Raw genomic sequence first — 13,856 nt, forward strand, 5'->3', positions numbered from 1 at the left:
AATGAACATTTTGGTACATGACTCTTTTTGAACTATGGTTTTCTCAGGGTATATGCCCAGTAGTGGGATTGCTGGGTCGTATGGTAGTTCTATTTGTAGTTTTTTAAGGAACCTCCATACTGTTCTCCATAGGGGCTGTATCAATTTACATTCCCACCAACAGTGCAAGAGTGTTCCCTTTCCTCCACACCCTCTCCAGCATTTATTGTTTCTAGATTTTTTGATGATGGCCATTCTGATCGGTGTGAGATGATATCTCATTGTAGTTTTGATTTGCATTTCTCTAATGATTAATGATATTGAGCATTCTTTCATGTGTCTGTTGGCAATCTGTATATCTTCTTTGGAGAAATGTCTATTTAGGTCTTCTTCCCATTTTTGGATTGGGTTGTTCGTTTTTTTGTTATTGAGCTGCATGAGCTGCTTGTAAATCTTGGAGGCAGGATAGTTCTTTGATGACTTTCTCTATTCTATGGAAATTGCTTAATCTGTCTCTGTAGGGACCAATTTTTCCTGAGAAATTATTTATTGCATCTAGGTTTTCCAGTTTATTTGCATAGATATTTGGAAACTACTTATGATTTTTAAATAGATCCTGTTTCAGTGATTAATTCCTCTTGATCATTTCTTATTTTGTATTTGTGTGCTGTCTCCTTTGTCTATATTATTACTTATTTTTCAAGAACTAGAGTTTTGATTTATTTTGTGCTTTGCTCTTCTCTTTTATACCTCATTAATGTCTGCAGTTATTTTTCCCTTCTCTCTTCTACTTTCTTTCTTAGGAATTTGATTATTTTTATCACTGCTTTTATTGTATTCCATAGATTCTTTAATGTGGTGTTTTTATATCATGATTCTTTAGAAATTCTGAAATTTTAATTTTAATTTTCTTTTCCAAAGAACTGTTTAATAGAAAGTTTAAAATTTTTCATTGAAGAGTCTTTTTGTTTTCTGTTTTAATTAATTTCTAATTGTTGTTTTATAATCAGAGAATGTGGTATTAATTTTACTTTGTGAAACTTACAGAGGTTTTGTGATGACCTCATAGATGGTCAGATTTACTGAATGTGTCATGTACATTTGAGAAGGTATGTTCTTTTTGATAGGTGTCAATAAGAGCTACTTTATTGATTACGTTATTTGGGTTGTATATAACTTAAATTTTTTTGTTCTTTTGATCTTTTTTGAGAGAGAGTGAAGTATTGAAGTTACCTGTTATTTACTGTATTCTGTCTATTTCTGCTTGCTTTATTAAGGAAGTTACTGCATTATTTGGTGAATATATATTCATAGCCATTTTTTCTTTACTGTGAATTGGATCCTTCAGTATTATCTAGTAAACTCTTTGTCTTAATTAATACTTTTAACCCTAAAGTCTCCCTTATGGAATATCAGGATTTTTTATTTACTTGTATTTACCTGGTCCAGCTTTTCTGAGTCACTTTGTTTTAAGTGAGTCTGTTTATTTAACAGTTGGGTTTGTTTAACAGTTGGGTTTTGCTACATGAGCCAATTAGAAAATTTTTTTTATTTAATAGGTCAGTTAAGTCCATTTTTATTGATATGATTATTACATATTATTTTAAGTAATATTTACTATGTATTATATATTTCTTTTTTAAAAATTGATTTATTTATTGTAGTATAGTTGATGTACAATATTATATGTTATAGGTGTACAATACAGTGCTTCACAATTTTTAAAGGTCATACTCCATTTATAGTTATTATAAAATATTGACTGTGTCCTTGTGGCTTATTTTATACATAGTAGTTTGTACCTCTTAATCCCCCTACCCCTATTTTGCCCCCTCCCTTCCCTCTCCCCAATGGTAACCAGTAGTTTGTTCTCTTTATCTGCCAGTCTGCTTCTTTTTTGTTATATTCACTAGTGTGTTGTCTTTTTAGATTCCACATATAAGTGATAACATACAGTATTTGTCTTTCTCTGTCTTATTTCACTTAGCATAATACCCTCCAAGTCCATCCACATTGCTGCAAATGGCAAAATTTCATTCTTTTTTTTATGACTGAGTAGTATTCCATTGTATATATATACCACATCTTCTTTATCCATTCATCTGTTGATGGATGCTTAGGTTGCTTCCATATCTTGGCAGTTGTAAATAATGCTGCCATGAACATTGGGGTGTATGTGTCTTTTCAAATAAGTGTTTTTGAGGGTTTTTTTGATACATACTCAGGAGTGGAATTGCTGGGTCATATGGTAGTTCTATTTTTAGTCTTTTGAGAAACCTTCATACTGTTTTCCACAGTGGCTGCACCAATTTACATTCCTACCAACATTGTATGAGGCTTCACTTTTCTCCACATCCTTGCCAACATTTGTTATTTGTATTCTTTTTGATGATAGCCATTTTCACAGGTGAGAGATGATATCTCACTGTGGTTTTGATTTGCATTTCCCTAAGGATTAGCAACGTTGAGCTTCTTTCCATGTGCCTGTTGGCCATCTGCATTTCCTCTCTGGAAAAATGTCTATTCAGTTTTTCTGCCCATTTTTTAATTGGATTGTTTGTTTTTTTGGATGTTGAGTTATATGAGCTGTTTATATATTTTGGATATCAATGCCTTATCAGTCATATCATTTGCAAATATTTTCTCCCATTTAGTAGCTTGTCTTTTCATTTTGTTTATGGTTTCCTTTTCTGTGCAAAAGCTTTTAAGTTTAATTTAGCCCCATGTGTTTATTTTTGCTTTTATCCTTTGCTTTAGGAGACAGATCCAAAAATATTGCTACAATGTATATCAAAGAGTGTTCGCCTGTGTTTTCCTCTAGAAGTTTTATGGTTTCTGGTCTTACATTTAGGTCTTTGATCCATGTTGAGTTTATTTTATTTTATTATCATTACTTTTTAATTTATTTTTGGCTGCGTTGGGTCTTTGTTGCTGCGTGCGGGCTTTCTCTAGTTGTGACGAGTGGGGACCACTCTTGATTGCAGTGTGCGGGCTTCTCATTGTGGTGGCTTCTCTTGTTGTGGAGCATGGTCTCTAAGTGCGCAGACTTCAGTAGTTGTGGCACGCAGGCTCAGTGGTTGTGGCTTGCAGGCTCTAGAGCGCAGGCTCAGTAGTTGTGGCGCACGGGCTTAGTTGCTCCGCAGCATGTGGGATCTTCCCGGACCGGGAATTGAACCCATGTCCCCTGCACTGGCAGGTGGATTCTTAACCACTGCGCCACCAGGGATGTCCCAAGTTTATTTTTGTATGTGGCATTAGAGAACATTCTAATTTCATTCTTTTACATGTAGCTGTCCAGTTTTCCCAGCACCGCTTATTAAAGTGACTGTCTTTTCTCCATTGTATATTCTTGCCTCCTTTGTCATAGATTAATTGACCATAGGTGTGTGGGTTTATTTCTGGGCTGGCTATTCTGTTCCATTGACCTATGTGTCTGTTTTTGTGCCCGTACCATGCTGTCTTGATTACTGTAGCTTTATAATATAGTCTGAAGTCAGGGAGTGTGATTCCTCCAGCTCCATTCTTCTTTCTCAAGATTGTTTTGGCTATTTGGGGTCTTTTGTGTTTCCATACAAATTTAAAAATTATTTGTTCTTGTTCTGTGAAAAATGCCATTGGTATTTTGATAGGAATTACAGTGAATCTGTATATTGCCTTGGGTAGTATGGTCATTTTAACAATATTAATTCTTCCAATCCAAGAACACAGTATATCTTTCCATCTGTTTGTGTCATCTTTGATTTCTTTTATCAGCATCTTATAGGTTTTTGAGTATAGGTCTTTTACCTCCTTAGGTAGGTTTATTCCTAAGTGTTTCATTCTTTTTGATGTGATGATGAATGGGATTGTTTCCTTAATTTCTCTTTCTGATAGTTTGTTGTTAGTGTATAGATATATAACAGATTTCTGTGTGTTAATTTTGCATCCTGCAATTTACCGAATTCATTGATGAGCTCTAGTAGTTTTTTGGTAGCGTCTTTAGGATTTTCTATCTGTTGTATCATGTCATCTGCAAACAATGACAGTTTTACTTCTTCCTTTCCAATTTGGATTCCTTTTATTTCTTTTTCTTGTCTGATTGCTGTGTCTAGGACTTCCAATACTGTACTGAATAAAAGTTGCGAGACTGGGCATTCTTCTCTTGTGCCTGATCTTAGAGGGAATACTTTCAGCTTTCCCCATTGAGTATGATGTTAGCTGTGGGTTTGTCATCTATGGCCTTTATTATGTTGAGGTATGTTCCCTCTATTCCCACCTTCTGGAGAGTTTTTATCATAAATGAATGTTGAATTTTGTCAGTACTTTTTCTGCATCTGTTGAGATGATCATATGATTTTTAATCTTCAATTTGGTAATATGGTGTATCACAATGATTGATTTGCAGATATTGAAAATTTGAAACTGTAGTTTCCTTTTTTTGTATCTCTTTGTGTATTTCTTTTTTTTAATTTTGATATGTTCTCTAGATATTTTTAATATTACATGTCATATATAAAATATTATGTATTTTATATGTTCTATATTTTTATTTTTGTTCTAATGGGTTATCTTTGTACTAATACGTTTGTTAATGCCCATTTCCTTACTTAGATTTTTTCCCCCTATCTTCTCTGTCACTTTTTTACTGACCATTTTTACCTCTCTCTTTATTTCATTTTCACTATTTTATCTGTTTTAATTTTTGCTTATGTCCCTCATTATATTCTCAGTCTAAGCTGTTCTTCCTTGGTTATCATGCAAGGAAGGATGATTTTTTTCTTTATCTTCATTTTTTTCCCCTGTGTTGTTAACTCTCATTTTACATCTTCCTAACTTTATGTTCATTTCTATTTTGAACTTTTAAATATATTCTTTGAGTTTGTTTCACACCTGCAAATGCTTGTTTAAAGATAATTAATTTTGTGTGGCATATTTTGTTATAGTTTTTCTGTGCTTTGTGGTTGTTTTTTGGGAACAATTTTCATCATCTGAAATGTTTTGATTTTCATTTTTTTTGTTTTCTATTACAATACTTTTAATATAGATGTTATCTTCTATATTCTGTTAATTTTAGGAATATCTTACATTTTTCTAGGCCAGCATTAACCGTTGTGTGTAGAAAAGGATGAGTTTGGTGGCAAATTAGATTTCTTAGCTCAAGAGAGCCCTCTTCTGTTGGCATGATGAAGTGCAGCTTATTTCATGAATGTCTACATTGTTTGGGTGGCAAAGGAGAGAGGATAATGAAGTCTTCTGATGTTTCTATTTTATGTTAGTGTAGAAATTTTAATTTTTACCGCTTATTTCCTTCTTCTCTTTCACCCTCAAATCCACATGAATCCTTCCCCTTAAAGCTATTCCCTTTCCAAGTCTTTCCTACTCTTTTCAAGAAGGGGTACCACTCCCACCTCTGATTGCAAACAATTTCAAGGCTCTCCCTCTCAATTCTACACAGCCAGTTCTCTGAATATCCAGGTGTCAGACTTATTCTCAGCATTTATGCTCTAAGGGTGGGACTCTATCTTTTGGAAAATAATTATATCTGTATTCCACACCTCAAGTGCCCACTTGCTGCTCTACAGTGGGCTCCAGAGGTGGCTCTGCTTGCTTCTGAATGTTTATTTCCCTAGTTACTTGTAAATTGAAGTATTATTCTGTTTTAGTCATGCTGTAAACATGGGTTATTATGGCTTTATTTATTCTCTCTGATTTGTATGATATTCAGAAGGTGTATGGAGATTCTAATTTAAATGACCCTATTATCCTGTGGGATTCTAAAATCAGATCAGTTTAAAATGTAATCGTTAAGCAGGTCTTCTTTTCTTGAGCTGCAATTTCCTCCTTATAATTTTCTTATATCAATTCTAGTTGTGTCTTCTGAGGCAACGTAGAATAAATCAAATTTCTCTCTTATGTTCAAACAAAAACTGTTTCACAGCCTGTAAAACCTTTTCTCTGGAATAATCATCCATTGATCCTTCAACCACTACTCAGGTGGTAAAACTTCAAGTCACCCCTCCCTGCATCTGATCACTCTCTTTATCAAAGAAACTAACTTCTCAGGTTCATTGTTTCCTATACTGTATTTACCAGCATAACTTGAGGACATTATTACTATTGGAAGAAGCTAACAATAACAATTGAAAAGTTCACTCTTAGAAGAATTACTTTCCTTCATCCAAATGTAATGATTTACATAAAGCAATAAAGGAAAATTGAAAATGGGAAAAAAACATGTTTTATATTTTGCTTTCAAGAAAAGACAGTCATCAGTTGGCTTATCCACAAACACAGCAAGTATTCATTTTGACTGGAAGAACAGTTAATGTGTCTAAATGTTTCTAACCAAATTAGCAAATAAAAAGTAGAATAGCCTGAATGAATATGAATACTTATGAATCTCTTAATTAGGAGTCTAGTGTTGCAAACTGAATGCTAATGAAGTAAAAGAGCACTGCTTTGCTTGTTCTCAATTTATGTAGCACTGGCAGCTATGCTTTTTATGTAATGATGCTAGCACATCCTAGGTTGCTAAAAATTTTCAACACAGAGCACAGTATACTTAGAGTGTTCAAATAGGAAGATGATAGGAGAATGTGGGGAAATTGGGTGGGGCAGTGGGAGTTGAGAAGGTAAAGTGAATGTAGGATTTTCTTACCAGCTTTGGGAGTGGCTATTGTTGAAACCGAAAATGGAACTGAATGAAGCTAAATGATGCATTTTCCCTATGTGACTTCCCTACCTCAACTTCCAATGTGATCTAGTATCTTTATTAAAGAGCAAAGAAATAAACCTGAAGATTTGGATACAGAAAGAAATATCAATTTAAGTCTAGAGGATATGGGAGCTTTGCACTTGGAGTGCTAATTTTCTAGTTCAGAGGTGTTCAACTTTTGTTCAGCTTTGACACATGAAGGATGATGTTCCTCTGCATAACACAAGGCATTTGCGTTATTTAGACTTGCCCTCTGTAATTCTACTTCTCTTTCTCTTTGGAAATATTGGGAGGCAAGTGAAATAAAGTGACTTTATTATGGGATTAAACTTGAATCTTATCAAATTTGTTTCAAAGTAAATCATCATCATGGTAAGAAATAACTTGATGTATGGTAGTCTCCAAGTACTGTACTAGGCAGGCTCTCCCAGACGTAATAGAACAGAAAGGCTCACAGACCAAATCAAGATAATTTAATCATGCAGTTAGTTGAATCAATCGAAAATATACAGCAAGAAGCAAGGGGAAAGAAATGAGGTAGGTTAATATACCTAGGATAGGGTTCAAGCAGGATAAAGGTACTATGCTACCTAAATCCTGTTACACATGTTCATAAGTTCTCTTCCTATCCCTCTCCCCCTCACTCTCCTTTTCCTTCTCCCCTCTTCTTCGCCCTCCTTATGCTCTATCCACCTCTCTCTCTCTCTCTCTCTTTTCTCTCTCATATATGAATTTCAAATTAAGATGCTTAGTAATTGGGGCTGTATAACCACTCTCCTTAAAGCATCAATCCCTGAGCAAAGCACTGAATCATATAATCATGATGCATCATCCACATCTAGCCAATCCCTCTATTCTGAATTTTTAGTAAAAGGCTTTAGTTATTTGAACACCAGCTGTTGGCCTGTTCTCAATACTGCAAATAATAGAAGCATTTATAAACCACTCATGTTGCCTTTTTTTTTTGGCCGTGCCACACGGCATGCAGGATCTTAGTTCCCCAACCAGGGATCAATCCTGTGCCCCCTGCAGTGGAAGCGCAGAGTCTTAACCACTGAACTGCCAGGGAAGTCCCTATGTTACTTTTTTTCAGTGTACTTCGGAAGACAGGATATTACTTTTTATTTTAATCACTTCATATCTTTGATTGTGACAAATATGTTTCTCTGAAATCTGAGTGATATCCAAAAGAGAGATGTCAGAGAGTAATCTCAATTACTTAAATTCTTAAATTACATTTCTGGATGAAAGCTAAAACACAGAAACTAACTTAGTATAAAATTGATAAATGTGTGGTGTGAGTTGCATATGTTTATGTTTCTTCAGTTCTAGAGAAATTCTAGAGAAAATGGGCAAGGCTACATTACCTAGACAAAACAGAGTGCGCAAATTTGCGAAATTTTTTGGCAACTAAAAGAGTTTTTAGACATCCTATGTTACTTCCTCTCCAGCGCAGAAAGTAATCATAGGGAATACAGGAACATCTGGTCCTAAAGGTAAGTAGTGTCAGAGAAGAATTTTAAAAAGGAGGAGAAAGTCTGTAAATAGGGGTAAATATCATAGGGTCAATGCCCTTTTGTATGCCTTTTCTTTTTTGTGTGTGCGTGTTCCTGCTTATGGATTGCTTTGCCCACTTCAAAGTCCATACTTACTATTTATGTTATATTCTAAATTTGCTGTCATACAGGACCTAGAGTATTCCTACTTGAGTGAGTCTGAAAGGAAAAATCAGCATTTCAGTCATATGTGCAGACTACATAGGTTTAAAATATTTTTAAAAAGCATGATACAAAGATTTCTGTTTCTAATCAAGATGGAGAGTAAATTCAGAGGAACACAAGTTATTTTCCTGCCTAAACAACAAAAAACTGGATAAAATACATGAAAAAACAGTTTTTAAGACATTAGACATTGGGCAGTAAAGGGTAGTGATTCCCTTCGCTATATGAACAAATGAGATGAGACCTATAATTGTCCCAGCTTATTGCCTGCAGATTTCCCAGGCCAAAGGGAGAGAGATCCCAAAGCATGGAGGTCTCCCTGAGTTGCAAAGTTGAAGCTGGAAGTCTGGGGAGACCAAGGAACCAAGAGCTCGGAGGAAAGAGCGTAACAGAGGAAAGAGCTCTTCAGAGACAGGGAGAGAGATCTCTGGAGATCTACAGAGTCCTCCATGAGTCTTCAGCTGAGTACTGATCACTGCATCAGGGTGAGGAAACTGCTCAATGCAGAAAGGATTAGAGGGAATAATACCCAGTGTTTACAGAGGGCACCAGCCAAAATGGAAAACCTCATAATTTGTGGAATGTTGGGTAGAGTACTCAGAAGTGTTTTGCCTCAGCAGCAGCAAAATCATTCCTAAACTAAATGCTGCTCTGGTTCCTCCTAACAATGCTTATAAGGAAGAGCTGAATGGCTCAAACTGTTCCTAAATAACAACAATATCACAGAATAAAGCTCAATAATATTTATAGGAATTCAAAAATATACAGCATTCAACAAGATAAAATTAGTAATGTCCAGTAAAAAGTTATCATGCAAAGAAGCAAGATACTATGATCCATAAGAAGGAGAAAAATAATCAATCAAAACCAATCCAGATGGGACACAAGATAGTAAATGAGAACAGTAAACAATTATTATAACTATATTCCCTAAGTTTAAGAAGCTGGAGTAAATGCTGCACAGGTTAAGTAAAGACAGAAAATGTTAAAAAGACTCAAATTGGACTTCCATGGATTAAAACTGCAATGTGTGAAATGAAAAACATACCGGGTGGGATTAATGGTAGAGTAGACATTGGAGAAGAAATGATTATTGAAGTTGAAGACATAGTAATTGAAACTGTACAAACGAAGCACATTAAAATGACTGAAAAAAACCCACAGAGCATTAGTGAGTATTTAATATTTCTTACAGTGCAGGTCTGCCAGAGATGAGATGGATCCTTTCAGTTTTTGCCAGCTTCCAAATGGCTTTATTTTGACTTCATGTTAAAAGGATATTTTTACCGGATATGAAATTATAGATTAACAGTTTTTCTTTAAGTACTTTAAAGATGTCATTTAATTGCTTATCCCCTTTATTGTTTTTTCATCATTCTCATCATTGTTCATTGTATGTAATATATCTTCTCTCATTTTAAGATTTTATCTTTATGCTTTAGATTTCAACCATACAACCATAATATGCCTAGGTGTAATTTTCTTTGTATTTACTGTTCTTGGGTTTTGCTGAACTTCTTAGGTCTGTGGGTTGATCTTTCCTCAGTTTTGGAAAATTGTCAGTCATCTCTTCCAATATTTCTTCTGCTCTATTCTTTTTTCTTGTTTTGGGTCTCCAGCTACACAAATGATAGCCTATTTGATTTTGTTTCACAGTTATTGGATGTTTTGATCCCCCTCCTCTTTAAATTTTTCTCTTTGTGTTTTAATTTAGATAATTTCTATTGTCCTCAAATTCACTGATTCTTTTATCTGATGTGTTCAGAATGCTAATGAGCCCATCAAAATAATTCTTCATCTTATATTTTATTTTTCATTTTTAGGATTACCATCTGGCTCCTTTTTATAGTTTTTATTTGTATCAGGAACAAATTCCCCATCCGTTTATACATGCTATCCATCTTTTCCATGAGATTGCTTAATATATTTATCATTGTTATTTTAAATTCCCTCTGATGATTCTAACACTTGGACCATGTTGGATCAGATTTTTCTCTCTTAAGAATGAGTCACATTTTTTCCCCCTTTTTTCATGTCACATATTTTTGATTGATAGTTGGATATTGATAATAGAACAATAGAAACTGAAGCAATAATATTTACACCCATTGCACATTCCTTCTGTCAGTCCAGTAATGTGAGGAGATGAGTTAATCTAGTCCATGACTGAATTGGATCTAGGCTTAGTTCTTTATTTTAGTTAGATTTATTTCACCACAGACTTCAAATAGTTTGTGCAAGGGATCAGAATTTTCTTTTTAGCCAGATGTGGGACCTGAGTACCTGGAGGATTTGTTTCCATTCTGTTGCTTTTCCCACAGCCTTCCCCAGGCCCTGCTTGTCTACATCTCAGAGAGGTAGCTCTCAGCTTTCTTGCCTCTGTGCCAGCCAAAATCAGTCATTGGTTTGTACCCATTGAAGACCTCATGTACCTAAAGAGTTCAGTTCAGTTTTTCCTATGCTGCCTTCAGACTTCAAGAAACCCCCTATGCTTACACCTCGGGGAAGAATCTCTTTCAGCTTCCCTGCCCCTCTCTCAGTCATAAATGATCATTGCTCTTACTCAGTGTACAGCCTGGAGAACTTACAGAGCTTGTCTCAGTCCTCCTTTCCTGCCCTCGGAGTTCATGAGGTCCTGCACACTGTACCTTGGTAGGGCAGGTCTCTCTCAGTATTCTTGCCCCTCTTCACCAAAGTTAGGTGCCTGCTGCCTTGTATCAATGTAAAGCCTGAGTGCTTGAAAGTTTTTTTAAGCATTCCTACTCTAGCCGCAATATTTCTCGTGACTACTCTGCGAAGGCTATGAAGTGTTTTTGGCGGCTGTACTCTGTGTTCTAAGGATTTTAAACCATCATGCCAGCTCACACTTAGTCTACAAAAATTTGTTAAAATTTCAGAAGTTTAATTCTTGAGTTATCCCAGTTTTCTTCTTACCTTTCTTCTTGCTCTGACAGCTTTCTCCTTTTCTACTGCTTCACCAAGGATGAAAGAAGCTATTGGGTTGCTTTGCTCCCAAGAGAGGTATGTAACTTTCTGGATTTTAACTCATTAGATATTTTTTCTCCATCCTTAGCTCTCTGATGACTTTTTAATAAATTATGATTTTATGGGTTATCTGGATTGTTATTATTGCTAGGGTAGGAATGACATTCTTTTGCAACTTTCTACATTCTAGGCAGAAGCTGACACCCGACAGGTTACGTATAAATGATTGTTTTCCCTTCCAATATATATATATATCTTGGAATTCCTTTTTCAGAATTTCTTAGAATCATTCATCATATTCTTTCAAATACCCTTGGTGGTGGAATATCTTTAGTTCCAAAAATCTTACCTGCTTTAAAGTAAGAATAACATTCAAAATTGAGTTTCTAAGTAACGCTGATGATGAAATTTGGTAATGTTATTAGCAAAAAAAAAATTATAAAATAGTGTGATTTTCTTGTTTCTTTTAAACAATTTTGAAGGCAATTTTATGTAAACAGTTCAAAACTGGTTTTGAGTGATGGCAGCATCATTGAAATAAGAAACCTCTTTCTTATGATGGCTGTTTAATTATAGAATAGCAATTTAAGCCAAATATTTTTAAAAAATATTTGTTTATTTAATTATTTATTTTGGCTGCTCCAGGTCTTAGTTGCAGCATGCAGGATCTTACTTGCGGTATGTGGACTTCTTGGCTGCAGCATGCAGACTTCTTAGTTGTGGCATGTGGACTCTTAGTTTTGGCATGCATGTGGGATCTAGTTCCCCGGCCAGGGATTGAACCTGGGCCCCCTGCACTGGGAGTGTGGAGTCTTACCCACTGGACCACCAGGGAAGTCCCTAAGCCAAATATTTAAGAAGATGTAATCTTAAAATCCATTTTCATTGCTCATGAGATAGCACCTCACACCAGTCGGAATGGCCATTATCAAAAAGTCTACAAACAATAAATGCTGGAGAGGGTATGGAGAAAAGGGTGTTTTCCCACTGTTGGTAGGATGTAAACTGGTATAGTCACTATGGAGAACAGCATGGAGGTTCCTTAAGAAACTAAAAATAGAGTTACCATATGATCCAGCAATCCCACTCCTGGGCATATATATATCCAGAGAAAAACATGGTTCAAAAGGATACATGCACCCCAGTGTTCATTGCAGCACTGTTTACAATAGCCAAGACATGGAAGCAACCTAAATGTCCATCAACGGATGAATGGATAAAGAAGATGTGGTACATATATACAATGGAATATTACTCAGCCATTAAGAAGAATGAAATAATGTCATTTGCAGCAACATGGATGTACCTGGATATTATCATAGTAAGTGAAGTAAGTCAGACAAAGACAAATATCATATGATATCACATATATGCAGAAACTAAAAAAAAATGATACAAATGAACTTATTTACAAAACAGAAACAGACACACAGACTTAGAGATTGAATTTATGGTTACCAGGGGGAAGGGTGGGGAGGAGGGATAGATTGGGAGTTTGGGATTGACATATACACACTGCTATATTTAAAATAGATAACCAACAAGGACCTAATCTATAGCACAGTGAAATCTGCTCTATACTCTGTAATAACCTAACTGGGAAAAGAATTTGAAAAAGAATAGATACATGTATATGTATAACTGAATCACTCTGCTGTACACCTGAAACTAACACAACATTGTTAATCAATTATACTCCAATATTAAAAAAAATCCATTTTCATTGCTCATATATCTAGCCTTGAATACCTGTTTTTAAAATTACTTTAAAATATTTCAGATTTGATTTCTCCTTATACTGAATAATGCAATACAATTTATAATATATATTTTCTCCATTTTATGATTTTCTTTGTAAATACAAAAATAGATTTTTTTTCTTAGTTTAATTGAAAACATGTCATAGCCATCTTTACCTTGTTTACAACTGACTGTAATTTCAAATGAAGTGTTTCAGGAGGAAGATAGACACATTCCATTCATGAAAACGAAAGTGGAAATTTTTACAAAAATTACCACGGAAAAGTGGGATCAGATGTGACACAGCTCTCCCTGCAGAGGGCAGCACTCTATGGGAAATCGGAAGTCATAGGAGAATGCTTCTGAACTTTTGCCTCATGTACCAGAGCCTGGTCAAAGCATTGAGAAACATTTAACTGAATTTTAAACAGTCATAAAATGATTGAACACTTTCTTCTGAGGCTGAATATTCTGGCTAGGTGCTTATTTATTTGGTATTTTTTTCTGTCAATACCAAAATTTAAGCACATATAATAATTATGACTTATTATATATTTACTGCTTTCTGTGTAAGATACAATTTCTTTTAATTATTGAAAATGATTTCTTTTGAATTTCGTTGGCATCCTCATGTCTTGAAAATTGCAGGATTTATTGCCCAAAGCCATGTTCACAGTATTCTTACATTTTATGATTTTATGAATGCCTATTATGTCCCCATGAAGGTGTTTAGTTTT

The 13,856-nt window shown here is 35.0% G+C and overlaps 1 protein-coding gene across 6 annotated transcripts in view; it reads left to right on the forward strand.

The window, feature by feature from the left end:
• FBXO4 (F-box protein 4) overlaps positions 1–13,856 on the forward strand; it is a 344,490-nt gene that overhangs the window by 22,864 nt on the left and 307,770 nt on the right. Inside the window, exon 8 of one of the 6 annotated variants that reach the window (XR_009502617.1) lies at positions 11,349–11,415. The exons of the other annotated variants lie outside the window; for them this stretch is intronic. The gene's annotated coding sequence lies outside the window, so the exon portion shown is untranslated. The remainder of the gene's footprint in view (positions 1–11,348; positions 11,416–13,856) is intronic. 6 annotated transcript variants of the gene reach the window in all.

This window comes from Balaenoptera ricei, chromosome 3, assembly GCF_028023285.1.
Source record: "Balaenoptera ricei isolate mBalRic1 chromosome 3, mBalRic1.hap2, whole genome shotgun sequence".
In the NCBI taxonomy this organism is placed as follows: Eukaryota; Metazoa; Chordata; class Mammalia; order Artiodactyla; family Balaenopteridae; genus Balaenoptera; species Balaenoptera ricei.